The sequence below is a fragment of the Magnolia sinica genome, chromosome 14, assembly GCF_029962835.1.
Source record: "Magnolia sinica isolate HGM2019 chromosome 14, MsV1, whole genome shotgun sequence".
NCBI classification, from domain to species: domain Eukaryota; kingdom Viridiplantae; phylum Streptophyta; class Magnoliopsida; order Magnoliales; family Magnoliaceae; genus Magnolia; species Magnolia sinica.
This window is the reverse complement of record NC_080586.1, coordinates 77,794,092-77,815,516: the sequence shown is the minus strand read 5'-3', so window position 1 is coordinate 77,815,516 and position 21,425 is coordinate 77,794,092. Positions and strand designations below refer to the sequence as shown.

Here is a 21,425-nt window from a genome sequence, read left to right as displayed (position 1 = left end):
TTTTTTTAAATAAATCTCCCGAAAAATTCCACGGCAGAGAAATTGCCGATAACAAGAATTGTTGCTATGCATATGGACCCATTCATTCATCTCCCCCACACGAAATTGCGAGGACAATAATTTTATCCATGCATGACCCATTCAACCATCTCTCGCCCCCTATAAATAAAGAAGATTCATCACCATCCATCACCCCAACCTTCTACTTTCCCTAAAGAGTAACGAGTCCTTTGATCATCCCTTAATCTGATGGCCCATAAGAAGACTTCAATCCATATGGTGATTGTGGTCATGGCACTGCTTGTGCTAAGAAGCAACCGTGCACATGCGAGCAGTTTCACGGCGTATGCTGGGCCCGGGTGCAACGGCAATTCGGAGCAGCTAAACCAGTGCGGGTGTTCCACCGTTCACTTAAGCGGCGGCTACATCTTCACCTACGACGGGCAGGCCGGTGCGGCGTTCAACGACGCCAGTTGCAATGGGGTTCCGCAAATCCAGTTTGGAACCAGCGTCAACGGCTGCGGCCCGTTTGGATGGCAGAGTATCTTCATACAGTGCTGATGGATGCTTAGACCACCGTCGATGGAACTTTTATGTTATCTAGTGCAATGGGCATGGCACATTAGTGCCGTCCTGAAATAAAAATACGCACCCTGCTCATGGTAGATAGGTCTTGTTACAAGCCATTGTAACAAGCGTATGGGTGAGTTCTGAATGAAGTACGTGCCCTTGGAATTCTATTTCTAGTCTCTCTATCTCGAACTCTGCGAAGCCCCACACACATGTCCAAATCTATCCATCCATTGAATGACGTGGGTGCTGTTGGGATATGGAGTTTGAAAAACTATTTAAATAAAATAAATTTAAATTGAGAAAAAGAGATAACTTACTGGTTTATAGAAGTTAAGGCGTGACGTGTGTCACTCGGCTTGAAATCGAATTTGCTCCCCTTGGACAGCGTCTCAAGTGCAACGGGTTTCTAGAGCAATCGACCTTCAAGATACAACGACTATGACCCGGTTCCAGCGGTGCACTCACTGTACACAGGCTCGAACCACTTTGTAGTCTTAACCCGAACTAGAAAACACTTAAACCATACTTTTAATATAAAACAAACTTTTTCTTACTTTTTTTTAAAATAGATGAGAGAAAGTCTATTTATAGACTTTGTGAAGACAACATTTCACAAAAGGTTATGACTATTGGGTTTAAACCCAAGTGGTGTGACCCTTAGGGTTCAAAAGACATAACTTTTCAAAATAAAAATTGAAAGGATATAACCTTTCAATGAAAAGACACATCCGTAGGGCACATGCGCACCTATGGCCACAGCCATGGTCTGTCCCAACGGATATTTTGAAACACTAAATTATTTTTAAATAATTTAAAATACAACAATCCCCCACATGTTTCAAAATTTTTGACATTTCGGGTTAAGATGGAAGAATTGTGCAATAGTGCCAGTATCACCATGACTTGAACCGACATTAGAGTAAACTTAACAGATCTAGAGGAATCAGATGACACCATAGTCTTGAACCTGATTCCTTTTGATGTAGATCGCAAGTACATGCGACTCACATAACTTTTTCGCTACAAGTGATTCTGTGGTTCGGTGCGTTTAGGCCATGCACCATTACCTTGATTTCATAAGTACTCTAGAGAATTCGCCTAGATTCTCATAGGAAGCGGCCTCTACCTCTACACCCATATAGGTAAATTTCATCAAGTGTACGCAGCAATTGGGTACACCACCAAATATATGGCTATGGATTCATTAAGAGTTCAAAAACTCATCCTTCTTCATTGCTACTCGCACTGTACACCATAGAAGGGGCTCATTTATATCAGTGCAATCGTCTACCTCGTGTCTTTTTGTTTACCCATTGAACTTATCTAATAGGATCTCTACTCGTATAGGTTGGGTTGCCAACTTTTAAGGCATAAAAAATATTTCATTGCAGTGGTCAAAGAATTTCATGGTGCGGATCTTTTCCAGGGTTATGCACTCCGTATTTTGGTCAAAATCAGCTCCGGGGGTACTTTGGTAAAAATCCATGTCTAGGGGTATTTTGGTAAAAATCAGCTCCGGGGGTATTTTGGTAAAAATTCATATTTAGGGGTATTTTAGGTATTTTGGTAAAAATCCATGTCCAGGGGTAGTTTATGTATTTCAGTAAAAGGTATTAAAAATGATATTTTGGTAATAAAGGGTGCACAGGTGTCATTTTAATGGAGAGAGGTTGTACATCACCATTTAAGAGAGAGCTTGGCGGACACCATGGTTTAAGAGAAGAAGATGTACATATGTGAAGGGAAAAGTGATGGTGATCACCACTTTGTAAGAGAGCAAGGTCCTATAACCGCACAACAGGAAGTCATTACGCAGACCCGGGCAATGGAAGTGAGAAAGAGCATCTGCGCCACTTTTCAAGGGAACCTGAAGGAAGTCCCTTGCACAGTTCCGCGCAATCAATTTGGGAGAATTCCCATTGCGCCACTTAAAGCGGAGCCCTGTCTGGATGGAAAAAGTCCATTGCGCGGTTCCGTGCAACCCGTTGAAGAAGACTGTTCACACATATCTGTTGAGTGATATTTGTTTACTACAGTCACTTGTGATGGTATTTCGAAAGATCTGATCCCTCTATTAGCATGAGAAGATCATGTTAGGCCATTGGCCAAAAGATGGGGCAAATCCGAGCTCCAAGTGGGTCACAACACATGTGATAAGTAGGCATACCTCAATCGTTAAAAGGTATGAAGTCACTGTATTGAAATCACGTAAAAGTTACGTGACTTGCTGTGATATTGAGTGGGGTTCACTGTGATGTTTGGTAAGCAATCCACTCCATTCATTGTCTTTTTCCCACTATGTTATGACATGGGGTAGAGGATGAGGATATTTCATAAATCAGGTGGGCCGCACAATCTAAATAAGTGAAAATTGACACTTACCGTTAAATCTACTTGAATAGTAGCATAGTTCTAGCCTTATTTATAGATTTGCCATTAATTCCTCAATCATCTTCCAGCGTCAGTTATGCTAGCGTACATCATTCAAACGCCTTCAAATTTGGCGGATATCCACCATTTTTCATCTTCTTTCCATCGGTTCAGTTTGGGTCCTGATCTCCCAAGGATGTCCAAGATGCTTTCTTAATGGTTATTGTCTGATCTTTCCCATCGGGTCACTTATACACTAATACAGGAGCTAAAATTTAACGTGTACGGCTAATTTGTGGTCCCCAGGCTATATATAAAGTTTCGAGCCGAACGGATGATGGAAACCCTATAATCTTGCATTCTGGGTGATTGTTTAGGCCCATTTAACGTGAGCGACCTGATTTTCTCGGATCCTGGCCGTGTAAATTCATTGATCTCAGTCCCCTAGTTGTCTCTGCACCACATTTCAGCGAACCGCTCCACATTTTAAGGAGGATTCAAGGAAGAGTGACTAGAAGGATGCTCAGAACTGATCTCAACGATCAAATCTAGTGTTTCAAGCCCGCACAACCCCTATCTCCTTGGAGATTAGTCAATCAATTCAACATTCCTCCTAAGTCCTAAGAGATGACTGAAGCAACTGTCGAAATGCTGCCGAAATTTCCATCGGACTGTCTTCTCTTTCATTCATTGCATTACATTAATTATACTTTGTTTTCAGAATCAAGGGAATCCGAGGATTTAAATGAACTCATAATAAATGTGATCAATGTTCTCTTATCAAATTCTTTATTATCATTGAATAAATCTCCTAAATCAAATGCTTTTGTTTCCTTGTCGAAACAAAATGGCGACTCTGCTGAGGATTTATTATTCGATGGTGACTTCGAAAATATTCAGAGAACATTTATCACTTTTTGGCGTCTATAAAGATGTCAAAATGGCGACTCTCAACGGAAACATCCTCCCTTTCATCTCTAAAAATAAAGTACGATTTTATTTAATAAATTAACTAACACTCTGTTCTGAATAATAGATATACCGCAACGATCTTTCTCCTGACTAATATAGTTGTCTACTTCATATCCGATAGACTTCCACCAAAAAGTATCAGAGAAGATCAAAATCAATTGCGAACAAAGACAGATAATGCCAAGTAATGTCGAAAGCAGTTTCTGCTTCATCAGTAGCGCAACAAAAGAATGAAGAATGGATGATAGTGTGTTAAAGGTATAGGGTACTGCACGTACAGGGACAATGATGATTCGATCAAGCTAATGACGACATCTGAGATTTGGTGAAAGGAATATCATCCTGTCGAGCACGGATAACAGTACATTCGAACGACTACCATGAACAACAGTAAACCTTAAGAAAACCTTCAGATGAGAGAGAACCCTGGGGGCATCGTCACAACTTGACAGAGTAAAGATCAAGTTAAATTTGCAATTTGGGAAGGGTTAAAGTGAAGCTACTCAAACTCTCATATGAATCAACTGCTTGAAAGCCTTAAAAGAGTAGCAGCAGATATTGCCGAAGAAAGAAAGCAAAACAAAGGATTGTTAAAGGTAAATAGTTGAAATTTCGCTAAAGAGAACATCGGCGATTTTACCAATAAGAAAGTAAAGAAAGGGTTCGGACAATTCAAAGACTACATGAAATATACATTTGAAGCAAACGGCATAGTCCTTTTGATTGCTAGTTGCGTAGAAAATCGAATTACCATGGTTAACGTATTAAAGGAAATAAAGCAAAGAAGAAAGGAAGAACAGGCAAGAAGAAAGCAAGATAGCATGTTGACTCAGAAGATTCACGACACAATTATTCAAGGGGCCGACAAGGGCATACAAAATATGTTATCCTTGAAGATAAACTACAGTTTTGATGCTTTCAAATCAAAAAAGGGTAAGACAAGAAAAGTCTCAGAATGACAAAATCTCGGAATCCCAAATGAGATAATTGTTGATTTCCCGAGATGATAATTGTTTATGATAATTGTCTACATCAATTTTTATAAGTTAAAGTTGGGGCAAAAGCAAGCATTGATGATTGCTATCAAGCATTGGCGATTGTCACCGATAATTCGAGGAGCAAAAGGATTGCAAAAGACAAAGTCATGCATGCTCCCTTATGCGAATGAATAAAAGCGCAAATTTTCAATTGACTTTGAATTTCAAGAGAAATTCAGGAGATACAATTGAAGAAGAAAGAAAAGTGAATGGCTTGAAGAACAAGTTACAGAAGACGGTTGATAAAAGCAGAATTGTTAAGGTATACAACATAAGAGAAGAAATAAGAGTACACAGGCCTGATTAGTTTGAGACTGGGGGCAAAGCTAATCTTGGGCAAAAAGTATGAGATGGTGTAGAGTTAGCATATTTGTTAAAGGTCGCAACATCGTGATTTTGATTACGAAGATTCCTAGAGCAATGCTTCCTAATCAAAAGGGGGCAAGACAAGTGAGTAAAAACTGTGAAATATATTTCTCACCATAGAATGTATTTCTTTTGTGTATATGAATAAATGCAGGCTTTTAAGTATATCAAGTTATCGCCAAATGAAAAGCATTGATGATCACTGTCAAGCATTGATGATCACTGTCAAGCATTGATGATTGCTGTCAAGCGTTGACGATTGTCGCCGACGCCGAAGATTTCCATTAAAATCGCCAAGTACCGATGATTATCGCAAAAATTAGCAACTATTGCTGTCATTATCAAGACGTCAGAACATATCAGCAGTGGCGATGTATCAATTATTGATTTACCATTCATGGCAGTGAAAGAAGCAGTGCAATAAACCTACATGGTCAACCATATAAATTTTACGACAGCGATGGTAGCTCATCATTTAAGGCAGCCTAACCAAGCCTATATGGCCAACTACGCATAAGACCTATCATCCTTTAAGGCAGCTTAACCAAGCCTATATGGCCAACTATGCCTAAGACCTATCATCATTTAAAGCTCAAAATTGGCGGTAAACTAGAATTGCTCCTTGAGCCCAGCTGGAAATTGGCGGTAAACTAGAATTGCTCCTTGAGCCCTACCCGAAATTGGTAGTAAACTAGAATTGCTCCTTGAGCCTTGCCCAAAATTGGCGGTAAACTATCTTGCTCTTTGAGCCCAGTGTCAAGTCCAGTTCAGTTGTCTGGTCGAGTTAAGTTCAGTAAAATCCAGTCAACTTAGGTCGTGTCCAGTTAAGTTATGATCAGTCAAAATATGTTAGCTCCATCAAAGGCATCAACTATGTGTAGCATTCAAAATGCCGCAAATACACATTTCAATTTAGATATGCTCAAATATGCAATTGCCTGATGAAAATTTTAAATGTTAAGAAAACAACATGCAAAAAATGCATTTCTATTGAATCAGGTTCAAATTATAGCATCAGCAAATGCCTTCAAAAATATTGGCAATTATCTACTCAAAAGGCTTCACTTCGGAAATATTATCTTCTGAAGAAATCTTTATGCAAAGTTAACCTAGAAAGGGGGCAGGATTTATGTCTTCAAAGTAATCTATGCCTCGGTCTTTTTGATAATCTCTTATGCACGGTGGAGAAATTCATATGTCGAGAGTTATGAGTAATGATGGAGACAAAGAACAAACAAAATCATCATCAGTAACTTCTATGTCCTTTGAAAAGTTATTAAATGGAAATTGAAAGAAGTCTTGTTTATTTTTCAAAATCAACAAAAATCTAAGGAAAAGTCTATGAAGAAATGCCAAGGAGCACAAACCAGAAAAGACTCAATAAAAGACTCAGCGGATGAATCTTTAGAGTTAAAGATGAAATCTCCAAGAGCGCAATATAAAGAATACAAAGAATGCGAAGCACGATGACAAAGCGTAAAGATGAAATGATTAAATCATTATCATATTGCGAATATGACAATCAGCCTTTAAAAAAAAAACAGAGAGAGAGAGAGAAGAAGCTTTCAATATATTTCAAAATTATAAATACTTGATGAAACTAAATTGAAAAAATTATAATGTCTTGATATACTAATTCTGATCAAGTTGAAAAGAAAGAAAGCTTGGGTTATGCAGATCATAAATAAAGGAAACAATCGAAAAAGTTGTTCCCACAGGAGCAGCATTAAAGAACAACTCTCTAGACACAGAATTGAAGGAAAAAGTTGCTGGAATTGATTAAAGAGACCGTTGCAGTAGCAACGGTGTTGAAAGATAGTTCTCTGATCAAGTTGCTCAAAGACAAAGTCGTCACAGCTGTTACAATGGCAAGTTTCGATGAAACGAGAATTTCATCTTCTCTAGTGAAGCATCCACTCGACACTGCTAGCAAGGGGCATTCAAGTCTTCCGTTCGAGCGTAATTGTTCAAGTCTTCCGTTCGAATGCAATCATTCAAGTCTTCCGTTCGTGTGCAATCATTCAAGTCTTCCGTCCGAGCGCGAGCATTCAAATCTTTCGTTCAAACGTGAGCGTTCAAATCTTCCGTTCGAGCGTGATGGTTCAAACCTTACATTCGAACATGAGTGTTCAAATCTTCCGTTCGAGCATGATCGTTTAAATCTTACGTTCAAATGTGAGCGTTCAAGTCTTCCCTTCAAGCGCGATCGTCCAGTCTTCCATGCAAGTATGATCATCCAATCATCCTTTAGTTGCGGTTCATTCAGTTCTTTGGTCGGAAGAAGATCGATCTTACATTTGATTTCATGAATCAATCAAAGGATCATGGGGCATCTGTTAAGGCATAAAAAATATTCCATTGCAGTGGTCAGAGAATTTCATGGTGCGGATCTTTTTCAGGGTTGTGCACTCCGTATTTTGGTAAAAATCAGCTCCGGGGGTATTTTGGTAAAAATCAGCTTGGCGGTATTTTGGTAAAAATCAGCTCCAAGGTTATTTTGGTAAAAATCAGCTCTGGGGGTATTTTGGTAAAAATCCATGTCCGGGGGTATTTTAAGTATTTTAGTAAAAATCTATGTCCAAGGGTAGTTTATGTATTTCAGTAAAAGGTATTAAAAAGGGTATTTTGGTAATAAAGGGTGCACAGGTGTCATTTTAATGGAGAGAGGTTGTACACCACCATTTACGAGAGAGCTTGGTGAACACCGTAGTTTAAGAGAAGAAGATGTACATATGTGAAGGGAAAATTGGTGGTGATCACCACTTTGTAAGAGAGCAAGGGCCTATAAATACCCCTCCCCTGCCTCATTTGAAGGGTTGGATCAGTTGGTGGGCTAGAAGATGAGAGAGAGAGAGAGAGAGAGAGAGAGAGAGAGAGAGAGAGAGAGAAAGAAGTAGTTGTGCTAGTCCGCGCAACAGGAAGTCATTGCGCGGACCCGGGCAATGGAAGTAGAGAAAGAGCATCTGTGCCACTTTTCAAGGGAACCTAGAGGAAGTCCCTTGCGCGGTTTCGCACAATCAATTTGGGAGAATTCCCATTACACCACTTAAAGCGAAGCCCTGTCTGGATGGAAAAAGTTCATTGCGCAGTTCCATGCAACCCATTGAAGAAGACTGTTCACACATCTCTGTTGAGTGATATTTGTTTACTACAGCCACTTGTGATGGTATTTCGAAAGATCTGATCCCTTCATTAGCATGAGAAGATCATGTTAGGCCATTGGTCAAAAGATGGGGCAGATCCGACCTCCGAGTGGGTCACAACACATGTGATAAGTGAGCATACCTCAATCGGTAAAAGGTATGAAGTCACTGTATTGAAATCACGTAAAAGTTACGTGACTTACTTGATATTGAGTGGGGTCCACTGTGATGTTTGGTAAGCAATCCACTCCGTTCACCGTCTTTTTCCGGCTATGTTATGACATGAGGTAGAGATGAGGAAGTTTCGTAAATCAGGTGGGGCGCACAATCTAAATAAGTAGAAATTGACACTTACCGCTAAATCTACTTGAATAGTAATAAGCATGATTCTATCCTTATTTACAGATTTGTCATCAATTCCTCAATCACCTTCCGGCGTCAATTATGCTAGCGTGCACATCCAAACGCTTTGAAATTTGACAGATATCCACCATTTTTCATGTTCTTTCCATCGGTTCAGTTTGGGTCCCGATCTCCCAAGGATGTCCAAGATGTTTTCTTAATGGTTATTGTCTAATCTTGCCCATCAGGTCACTTATACACTGATCCAGGAGCTAAAATTTGATGTTTACGGCTAATTTGTGGTCCCCAAGTGTATGGCTCATATCCTAGTCCGTATCGTTCCTTAGGGTTTCGTGGTCCTCTTGGTCGAATTTCGGTGACCTGCGATCTGTTATCGGCGTTTGCGCGCGAACCTAAGTCGTATCATTTATATCAGAGTCAACCCGACCCGAGACTTGTATCCTTGCAACCGTGCCATCTCCGTTGTTCCGACACCGCATCTCGCGTGCCGAGGTAATACTCGGGTAAGGAGATGTGGGCGCGTTCAGTTCGAGAAAAACACCGCATGTTGCAAACACCGAGGGAATCTCTACAACACATCACATCACTCCATCAATCAATGTCAAGTACAACCACCCATCTCTTAAAGTCAACTCTCTTTTACAACTAAGTACATTCACCCATCACTCACCATCCCCCTCCCCATCACTCCATCACTCACATCACCTCTCTCTCTCTCTCTCTCTCTCTCTCTCTCTCTCTCACACACACACACACACACACACACACCTCTCTCTCATCTCTCTCATTCTCCAAAATAAGCAACCCACGTCTCAACCCCCCATGAGAGCTTCGTGTGGCCCACCTTCCTACCACCCAATCCAACCCTTGGATCATCATCTCAACCGTCGAAATTGTCCCCTTGGAGCTCTAGATTGCATAGGGGGAAGAAGGAATGGAAGATCAAAGGTGAGTGCTTCTCTCTCTCTTCCTCTCTTTTCCATTTTTTTGAGTGATGATGTGGCGGTGTGGCCCACCGAATGTACCCCACCTTGATGTATGTCTTGTCCAAACCATCCAAGTCATGTGGGCCCTACCTTAATGGGATGGAAAATAAAACACAAATATCAGATTGATCGAGTGGGCCACATCCGTGTGGGACCCACCTTGTTGGACATTCACACGTCCAGCGTTCCTGGACGCTGGACGTCGTCCAGTGAGGTGTGAACCGATAGTGGGGTGCGCTTGCGCAGAGAAAAAAAATGTATATATAGTAACAAAGTATCAGCTTGATTCCAAACTTTTGGGTAGGCCACTCATACAGGCCCCACCTTGATGTATTGGTTCAATCCACGCCGTCCATCTCATTTCCCAACTTATTTTAGACGTTGAGCCAGAAAAAGGAGCCAATCCAAATCTCTAATAGGCCACACCATCAAAAACTTTATTTTAATAGTGAATAACTGTCAGGGCCCACCATGATGTCGTTGTGCATCAAAAAAATTATTGAATATAGGGCTTGTTAGACCCGTCACGAGCCGGAGAACCCAATCAACAGAGTGGATCCTCTGGATGTGGGCCCCACCTACAAAATCTCCCTGAAAAAAATAAATTAATTAATTAAACACATAACTGACGCTATTGCTGCTAGCGTCCAGAGGACGCTGCAGCCAGCGACGTCCTGATGCATGTAAACGAGCAGGGAGAGTGGGCCCCACCTCAGGCCGCCACATTGATGCATGTGGAGTATCCACACCGTGCATTTGATGGGTCTCTTTAGGCATGAGATTACCGCAAAAATCTACCGTTAATGTCACTCAGGTGGTCCACACCACTAACAGCATGAGAGTGAACGCTTACCATTGAAACCCCATTTTTGGGTCAGAGGGACTTTGGATCTTTATGAAATTTGTTTTTCATCTTAATCTAGGTCTTTTTGACCTTATTAACAGATTGGATGGAGAATAGACGTTATGGTGGCCCCACCACGATGGCTATGTTGCATCCTCACCGTCCAACCTCTGGACGGTGGGAGGCTGGGTCCACTGGAGTACCTCGCACCGGCTGACATAGCTGCTGTACTTAGTGTCAGCAAGTTCTGTGGGTCCCATTTGGTGCATGGGATCTCCAAGCCGTCCACCTGTTTTGCTATGTGGGCCACACCGCGATGTATTTGTTTCATCCACACCGTCCGGATGTTTGGACGGTGCTGGACATGTTTGGTCAGTGCTGGCAGAGTTTGTACGGTACTGTGGCCCACTTGATGAATGTATTATCCACACCGTCCACCGTTTGGGACAGGCAGGCTGCCCACCGTGATGTATGTATTCTTATACCCACACCCATCAGGACGGTGGGTCCCACCATATCCAAGCCGTCCGTCAACAACGTCCAGAGGCTTATACAACTAATAATATAATAATATTATATTTCAATGTGCAGAGGCAGGACGTGTTGTTATAAATAATATAATAATATTATAATTTATATAATATAATATATGGTGTGTATATTTATATAATATAAAGTATATTATGGTGGGCCTCATATGAGAACCCACCATGCTGTATGTAACATATATACCACCGTCCATGTACTCTGGACGGTGGGGCCTTTGCCCTGGACGTGGGAAATCCAAACCGTCCGTCCATTTCATTTGGTGGGCCACATGTGTGGACCCTACCATGAGGTATTTGCTTTATCTATGCCGTCCGTCCGTTTTGGATGGGCAGGGCCCACGTTGGTGCACTTATTATATCCCTACTGTCCATCTAATTTTCAGGACGGTGGGTCCCACTGCTGATTGACGTCAACAAGTTCTGTGTGGGCCCACCTTGTGGTATGCGTTGTGCCCACATCCTCCCTCCATGGGACCCTGATGATGTATGTTTTGTGATCCACACCATCCAGAGTGTCTGGACAGTGCTAGACCACCTTTGGATGGTGTTGTGGACCCCACCTAGATGTATGTATTCTATCCACACTGTCCAGAGTGTTTGGACGATGCTGGAATTTGTCTGGTAGGTGCTGATTTTTCATGGATAATGTTGGACAGTGCTGATCATCACTGGTGCCATGTGCCCCATAGAATGATAGTGTACAATGATATACATGTTACACTTGCAACTAGTGAAGTGATTTTTTTGGTGTGGTCGAAGCCCATTTGAGGCCCATATGTGCGGCCCAATGTGATGTATATATGGCCCATGTTTGAGGCCCAATAAGATGTATACCCGGCCCAGGTGTTGGGGCCCATTGTGATGTATCTAAGGCTCGTATATTGCGGCCCATATGATGTATGTGAGGCCCATGGGTTGCGGCCCATTACGATGTATACTGAGGCCCATGGCTGTGGCCGTTATGATATGTTTGAGGCCCATGGTTGTGGCTCGTTATGATATGTTTGAGGCCCATGATTGTGGCTCGTTTTGATATGTTTGAGGCCCATGGTTGTAGCTGTTATGATATGTTTGAGGCCCATGGTTGTAGCTATTATGATATGTTTGAGGCCCATGGTTGTAGCTATTATGATATGTTTGAAGCCCATGGTTATGGTCCATTATGATGTGTTTGTGGCCCATTTGGTAAGGCTCACTGAGATGTATTTTCGGCCCATGGGTCGAGGCCCATTGTGACGTGTTTCCAGCCCATATGTCGTGGCCCATTGTGATATATTTTCAACCCATTTGGTGAGGCCTGATGTGATGTATATAAGGCCTATATGATTAGGCCCGACTTAATGTATATAAGGCCCGTATGCTTAGGCCCGACTTGATGTATAGTCCCATTAGTGCGGCCCATTGATGCGGCCCACTTAATGTATATGTGGCCCATGAGTGAGGCCCAATGTGATTGTACTAAGCCCTTGAGTGAGGCCCATGATGATGTATGATAGGTTCTTGTGTGAGGCCGTGGGCCCACTATACGTTCGGCCCTATGTGGGCCACTCTTTAGGAGCAATGTTGGTTAAAAGACCACAATGATGGGCAATAATGGTTAAATAATAAGTTCACATTGTGACATTTCCTTAGGCCTAGTTAGGCCCATTCTCATCATTCTCTAGTGGGTTAACCCAAACGAATAGGCCCCATTGATATTGTTTGGACCATCATCGGCCATCCATCTATGAACCCCACCTTGAGGCCAATTCCAATTGTCGAGGCTGAGTATCGAGGCTGATTTCGATTATCAATCGATTCCGATTGTCATGACCGATTACTGATTCCGATTGACATGACCGATTTGCCGATTTCGATTATCGAACAATTTCGATTGTCGTGGCCAATTGCCGATTCCGATTGACGTGACCGATTTGCCGATTCCGATTGTCGATACAGGCCGATTGTAAGTCCCGTATCCTTGACCGTACTGTTCCATAGGCTTTCGCGGTCCTCACAGTCGAATTCCAGCGACCCGCGATCTATAACTAGTGTTTGCGCACGATCCTGAGTTGCATCCTGTATTCCAGAGTCGGTTCAATCCGAGACTTGTATCATTACGACCGCGCCATCGCCGCTGTTCCAACGCCGCGTATTACGCGGTGAGGTGATACCCAGGCCAGGAGATGTGGGCCCGTGTTCAGTTCGAGGAAAACGCCGCGCATTTGTAAACCCAAGACAATCTTTCAAATCAATCACATCCCATCCCATCAATCAATCCCATCAATCACCTCACATGTCAAGTACAACACTCATCCCCAAGCAACCCCAAAGTCAAAGCAACCTTACATGTCAAGTACACCTATCACTCCATCACCTTTCACCCATCCCTCACCCATCACTCACACATCTCTCTTTCTCTTACAATTCTCTCTCTCTCATTTCTCAAACCTATCTCTCAAGCAACCCAACGTCCAAGCTCCTCCAATCTCCATGAGAGAGCTTGGTGTGGCCCACCTTCCTACCACCCAATCCCACCATCTAAAGTCCATCTCAACCGTTGAAAACGTTCCCTCGGAGCTCTAGACGCTATAGGCGGAAGAAGAGGAGATCTTGAGGTGGGTGATCTAACCGTTGATTTTGTTATTTGAGGGCCCACATAGGGTGTGACCCATCTTGATGTATGCATTATATAGGGAGGGCCCATAGTGGCGGGGTCCCTCCCCTCCACCGATCTCTCTCTCTCCTTCCCTCTCTCTTTTACTTTGTGTATGATGGCCCACCTTGATGTATGATCCATGCCGTCCAACCAAGTGGACCAAACCGGATGCCCACCCACGTGGACCCCACCTATCCCCGCTGTCCGTCCTCAAACAGACCTGGATGGGAGGGAAATCACAAATATCAGCCCTATTAGAGCTGTTGTTGGGCCACACGTGTGGACACCTATAGTATGGATTTTATCCATGCCACCACCGTCCAGTCCCTGGACGGTGGGATGGAACTTGATGTGAGCCTTATCCCCACCGTCCATTGCTTGGACGTGGGGCTTCCTTGATGAGTGAGTGGGATCCACGCCGTCCATGGGGCCCACGTAATATATGTGTTTTATCCCTACCGTCCATATCACTGAACGGTGAGCCCACCACTGATAAATGTGTTGCATCCCTCCTGGACGCTGGTACAAAAATAAAATAGAATAATATAAAATAAAATATCAGTTTGGTTCAAAAACGGGTGGGCCACACTGACGTGGACCCACCTTGATGGATTGTATTCCTTCACCGTCTGTCCAGTCGAAGGAATGAGGTAGGTTCAGATATCAGGTGGAGCACACCACCGTCCAAATCATGGGCCCGCCTTAATGATGGTCATCCGGACCGTCCAGCCCGTGTGAAGAGAAAACACAAATGGTAGCTTGATCCAATATGGGGTCCACCATCTTGACGTGCTACATCAGCTGTGGGACCCACCTGACAGCCATGTATCATCCAGGCCGACCGTCCACTGGCCTGGATAAAATGAAAACACAGATATCAGCTTGGTACAAGCTGGTGGGCCACACGTGTGGACCCACCAGATGTACGTATTTCATCCATTTCACCCACCGTCTAGCCCTGGACGGTGGGGACCCATTAATGTTTTATCTATGCTGTTCATCTTGATTGCGTGGGACCCACCTTTCGTGTATGTGTTACATACACGCCGTCCGTGGATCCCATCCACGTGGCCCACCCTCAGGTGATGTGTGGTTTTGATCCACACCGTCTAAATCATGGGACCCACCTTGCTTGTGTTCTAATATCCACACCGTCCATGTCTGGACAGTGCAGAGAGATCTGCCATGATCTATGTATTTTATACTCTGTCCATCCATTTTCATGGTGTAGGGCCCACCCACACATGTGGCACGTGTGGGGGAGGGACCCACCTTGATGTATTTATTTTATATCCACAGTGTTCGTACATAGACGTGTTGTGGGACCCACCATTATATATGTGTTTTATTCAACAGTTCGTCCGTCCTGGACGGGTGGGGCCCACACTGATGTGTCTTGTATCCCCACCGTTCATTTGGACGGTGCTGAGTAAGGCCCACCTTGATGGCATATGTATATTCACACCATCCATGCCTTTGACAGTGGTAGGGACCATCATGACGTATGTCTTATCCCTGCTATCTGTCCATGGAATGCACCATGGTGTATCCGTCTTATCCTCACCGTGATGCAAGTATTGTATATCTATGCCGCCCATTGATGCAGCGCCCACTTGTCGTTTATGAGGCCCATTGGTGCGACCCGTTGGTGCGGCCCATATGATGCGGCCAATTTGATTGAGGCACACATGATGCGGCCCGATTTGATGTATTCGGGGCCCATGCATTTCGACCCATTTGATGTATATGAGGCCCGGGTGCAGGGCTCACCTGTTATGAATTTGAAGCCCGTGTGATGAGGGGCCAACGTGATGTGTATGATGCCTAGGTGCAGGGCCCAACTCTTGTGTATTTGAGGCTCGTGTGATGAGGGACCAATGTGATGTATTTGAGACCTAGGTGCAGGGCCCACCGGTTGTATATTTAAGGCCCGTTGAGATATGTGATTTCACCATGATGTATGTAATGATGTTTATGTGGGCCACTCCTTGGGATTAATGTTGGTTAAATGTCCACATTGATGGGAAATGATGGTTGAATGTCCACATTATGATCTTCCATTAGGCCTTGTTAGGTCCATTCTTGCTGATTGACCGAATAGCGATCGAGGCCGATTATCGTAACGATTTACCGACTCTGATTATCGATCGATCCCGATTGTCGTGACCGATTTTCTGACTCTGATTATCGATCGATCCCGATTGTCGTGACCGATTTACCGATTCTGATTATCGATCAATCCCGATTGTCGTGACCGATTTGCTGATTTTGATTATCGATCGATTTCGATTATCGTGGCCGATTGCCGATTGACATGACTGATTTGCCGATTCTGATTATCGATCGATTTCCATTGTCGCGACCGATTGCCAATTCAGATTGACGTGACCGATTTGCCGATTCTGATTATCGATTGATTCCGATTGTCATGACCGATTGCCGATACCGATTGACATAACCGATTTGCTGATTCTGATTATTGATTGATTCCGATTGTCATGACCGATTGTTGATACCGATTGACGTGACCGATTTGCTGATTCTAATTATCGATTGATTCCGATTGTCGTGACTGATTTGCCGATTCTGATTATCGATTAATCCGATTGACATGACCGATTTACCGATTTTAATTATCGATCGATTCCGATTATTATGACTGATTACCGATCCGATTGTCGTGACCGATTTTCCGACTCTGATTATTGATCGATCCCGATTGTCGTGACCGATTTACCGACTATGATTATCGATCGATCCCGATTGTCGTGACCGATTTGCCGATTCTGATTATCGATTAATCCCGATTGTCGTGACCGATTTGCTGATTTTAATTATCGGTCGATTTCGATTATCGTGGCCGATTAACGATTGACATGACTGATTTGCCGATTCTGATTATCGATCGATTTCGATTGTCATGATCGATTGCTAATTCTGATTGACATGACCGATTTGCCGATTCTGATTATCGATCGATCGTCGATTCCGATTGTAGAGGCCGATTCCGATTATAGAGGCCGATTCCGATTGTCGAGGCCCAATGAGATGCATACGCGACCCGTATTTGAGGCCCATTGTGATGTGCATTTGGCCCATGTTTGAGGCCCAATGTGATGTATATACGACCCTTATTTGAGGTCGTTGTGATATGTATTCAACCCGTATTTAAGGCCCAATGTGATGTATATGAGGCCTATGTGGTGAGGCCCATTGTGATGCATTTGAGGGCCAAGCGATGGAGCCCATTGTGATGTATGTTAGGTCCATGTGAGAGGCTCATCATGATGTATATTAAGCTCTTGAGTGATGCCCATGGTGTTGTATATTTGGCCCTTGTATGAGGTCATGGGTCCACTATACGTTAGACTCTATGTGGGTCATTCCTTGGGGGCAATGTTGGTTAAATGTCCACATTGTCGAGGTCGATTATCGATGTCGATATTAATACCGATTATGAGTATGTGACCGCATAACATTACGATACATGTCATACGCATCATCTGCATGTTTGTTATGAAATGTGGTTGACCATTGCATATGACATTGGGCATGTTGTTATGAGACTCCCTGATAGGCAGAGATTTGTCTCACATGAGTACACGGTATGCGCAGGATTGATGCATGACTGGATTGTATGACTCATGCATCTTGCATTATGTGTTGTGATTACTGTACGCCCTAGCGACATCAGGGTCGTAGCCTCCACAGGTATTTCGTGGATGGCCAGATGGGACACCGGAAATCTGTTCTACATGGGGTGCTATAGATATCCCTGGGTGAAAGTCCCTAAACCCTCTTGGTTCCAGAGGTTGCTCCAACGTCTAGACCGAGTGGATGCATGAGCGCATGAGGGCCGTATACCGTTAGGCCGCGTCTCCCGCTGTGTCGTGGTCGGTTGGAAGGGGGTGCGGCCTTACCTGCCCGAGAGGAGGGGGCAATGCTAGGCTGAGTCTGACCAGCTCGAGGAATGGGTCCGCTATCGACGAGCCGGGCCCGATATTGGCAGGTGGATAGTGAGGTCTCTTCCACTCACCTTGTTGCGCGCGATGGGGCGGCAATCTGGTTTGGAGTGTAATAGACCCCGGTGATTTCCCAGAGAGTAACCGTACTGATATGTGGACTTATTAAGCAGGAATTGCATATTCATTCATTCACTACCCACTCGGGCCGGTGGTGCGTAACTATTTGCTACATGTACCTTCGCATGGCGAAGATTTCGGTTGGGCGCGCGACTAACCTGAGATCAGGAGTTTACCACATTGAGTCTGACTATCCAAATTTAGGTATGGGACTAGTTTGGATAGAAGTCCCTGGTGGTGGACCCCATAGCCTGCGATACTACGTACTATCATCCCGACTTCACACTCCAGCATGGTCATTTCATTCGCACCGCATACCACATTGCATCCGCAGTACTTAGCATTTTAAGTTGCTATGTTTCTGCATTATACGGCCTAGATATGACTGACGGTATTCATGGACTTATCAGGATTTGTATATTGCATTACATCAGCAGCATCTGATATTTTGCTTGTTGTCTCGGCATTGCATAGTTGATCTACATTGCTCCATCAGTATATGATATCGTTTTTATTATATTTCTGCGTCGCATAGCCTGGATAAGACTGATGGTATTCATGGGCCTATCAGTATGTTTTCGTATCACTCTGATTTCATATGATTCATGATCTTGTTAGTGTTTCTAATATTGTATGATTATGCGTTTATCAGTATTTCCGCTTACTCTGATTACTCTGATATTGCTTACTTGGCACTTACCTTATGCACACACTTTCACCACCCACTAAGCTTTCTATAAGCTTATGCACGATAGATGTGTGCAGGTAATGCTAGGTTGCAGCAGCATTGAGCCTGGAGCGTGCAGCGATTTTTTTTAGAGCTTTGATTTATTTTATTTATGTACTTCCCTCTCAGTATTGTACTCAAGCGATTATATTAGTGGATATGTGATGATGATGTTGCCTTTGTGATTTGGGTAATCTTGTGGTTATGCTCATTACGAGATAAATGTACATTGGAAATCCTCCTTGTAAGATCCCAGGATTGGAAATCTGGCATATATACGCTGGGAGCCGAGAATGGGGTACTACGGAGGCTGTCAGTACCAGATTTGGCAATCGGGAATTTTGTGAGCCCGGTTTCCAAGTTTGGGGCGTGACACCGATTGTTGAGGCCCAATGTGATGTATATGCGGCCTGTATTTGAGGCCTATTTGATGTGCATTCAGCCCGTTTTTAAGGCCCAATGTGATGTATATGAGGCCTATGTGATGAGGCCCATTGTGATACATTTGAGGGCCAAGCGATGTAACCTATTATGATGTATCTTAGGCCTATGTGAAAGGCCCATCGTGATGTATTAAGCTCTTGAGTGAGGTCCATGGTGTTATATATTTTTCCTTTGCGTGAGGCCATGGGTCAACTATATGTGAGTCATTCCTTAGAGGCAATGTTGGTTAAATGTCCACATTGTTGAGACCGATTGTCGATGCCGGGTATTGATATCGATTATGAGTATGTGACAACATAGCACCATGATACATGCCCATACATATCATTTGCATGTTTGTTATGAGATGTGATTGACCATTGCATATGTCATTGAGCAGGTTGATATGAGACTCCCTGATAGGCGAAGGTTATCTCACATGAGCGCACGACATGCGTAGGATTGATGTATAACTGGATTGTATGACTCATGCATCTTACATTGTGTGCCCTAGCGACATCAGGGTCATAGCCTCCACAAGCATATCGTGGATGGCCAGACGGGACACTGAAAATTTGTTCTAGCATCGGGCTGCCATAGAAGGCCCTGGGTGAAAATCCTTAAACCCTCTTGGTACTAGAGGACACCCCAACATTGAGACCGAGTGGATACATGAGCGCCCGAGTGCTGAATACCAAGAGGCTGTGTCTCCCACTGTGTCGTGGTAGGTTAGGAGGGGTTGTGGCCTTACCCGCCCGAGGGTAAGGGCATAGCTTGGCTGAGTTTGACCAGCTCGTAAATAGATCTGCTATCGACATGCCGGATAGGTATTGGCAGACTATTGGCTAGGCAGATAATGATATTTCTTACGCTCACTTGGACTGTGCTGCTGGGAGAGGGGCAGTACCATTTGGAGTGTACTAAACCCGGTGATGATCCTAAAGATGAACAGCACTGATATGTAGACTTATTAAGCAGGAGTTGCATACCCATTCATTCATTCATTCAATATCCACTTGGGCTGGTAGTACGTAACTATTTATTACATGTACCTTCGCAATGGCCAGGATTTTGGTTGGGGCGCGCGACTAACCTGAGATCAGGAGTTTACCACATTGAGTCTAACTATCCAAATTTAGGTATGGGACTGGTTTGGATAGAAGTCCCTTGTGATGTACACCATAGCCGCGATACTACATATTATCATCCCGACTTCACACTCCAGCATGGTCATTCCATTCGCACCGCATATTGCATTATATCCGCGGCAAATGACATTTTGGGTTACTATATTTCTGTATTTATATGACCTAGGTAAGGCTGATGATATTCATAGCTCTTCCAAATTACATATTGTATTGCATCCTCAATATCTGATATCTGGTTCATTATGTTTTTACATTATATATCCGATTTACATTACTTTCTCAGTATATGATATTGCCTTGCAATATTTTTTCATCGCATATCCTGAATGAGGTTGATGATATTTTTATGGACTTGTAATATTTCCGCTTACTCTGATATCGTATGATTCATGTCAGTAATTCTGATATTATATGATTAAGGCATTGTATTGAATACTTGACACTTCTCTTGTGCATACACTTACACCACCCTCTACGCTTTATATAAGCTTATGCACGATAGATACGTATAGCCGGTGAAAGGACGTAGTCGAGTTGAGGCAGGAGTGTGCGGCAGAGCTTCTGGAGATTTCATTATATGCATGTATTTCCTTTTTAGTAATGTACTCAAATGATTATATTAATGGATATGTGGTATTGAAGTTGTTCTTATGATTTAGGTATACTTGTGGTTATGCTTCTTATGAAATAAATTCATGTTAAAAATCCTCCTTATAAGATCCCAGGATCAGAATCTGGCGTATGAACGCTGGGAGTTGAGAATGGGGTACTATGTAGGCTGTCGGCACCGGATTTAGCGATCGAAAATTTTGTGAGCCCGGTTTCCAAGTTTGGGGCGTGATACCAAGCTATATATAAAGTTTCGAGCCGAACGGATGGTGGAAACCCTATAATCTTGCATTTTGGGTGATTGTTTAGGCCAGTTTAATGTGAGCGACCTGATTTTCTCAGATCCTGGCTGTGTAAATTCATTGATCTCAGTCCCCTAGTTGTCTCTGTGTCACATTTCAGGAGACCGCTCCACATTTCAAAGAGGATTCAAGGAAGAATGACCGGAAGGATACTCAGAACTGATCTCAATGATCAGATCAAGTATTTCAAGCCCGCACAACCCCCATCTCCTTGGAGATTGGTCAATTAATTCAACATTCCTCCTAAGTCTTAGGAGATGACTGAAGCAACTGTCGAAATACTGCCGAAATTTC

General features: G+C 43.4%; 1 long non-coding RNA gene across 1 annotated transcript in view; it reads left to right on the top strand.

Annotated features, from left to right (window-relative positions):
- LOC131226307 (uncharacterized) overlaps positions 1 to 21,425 on the top strand; it is a 77,729-nt gene continuing 56,304 nt past the window's right edge. The window contains exon 1 of the long non-coding RNA XR_009161713.1: positions 1 to 630. This is a non-coding gene — a long non-coding RNA (uncharacterized LOC131226307). The remainder of the gene's footprint in view (positions 631 to 21,425) is intronic.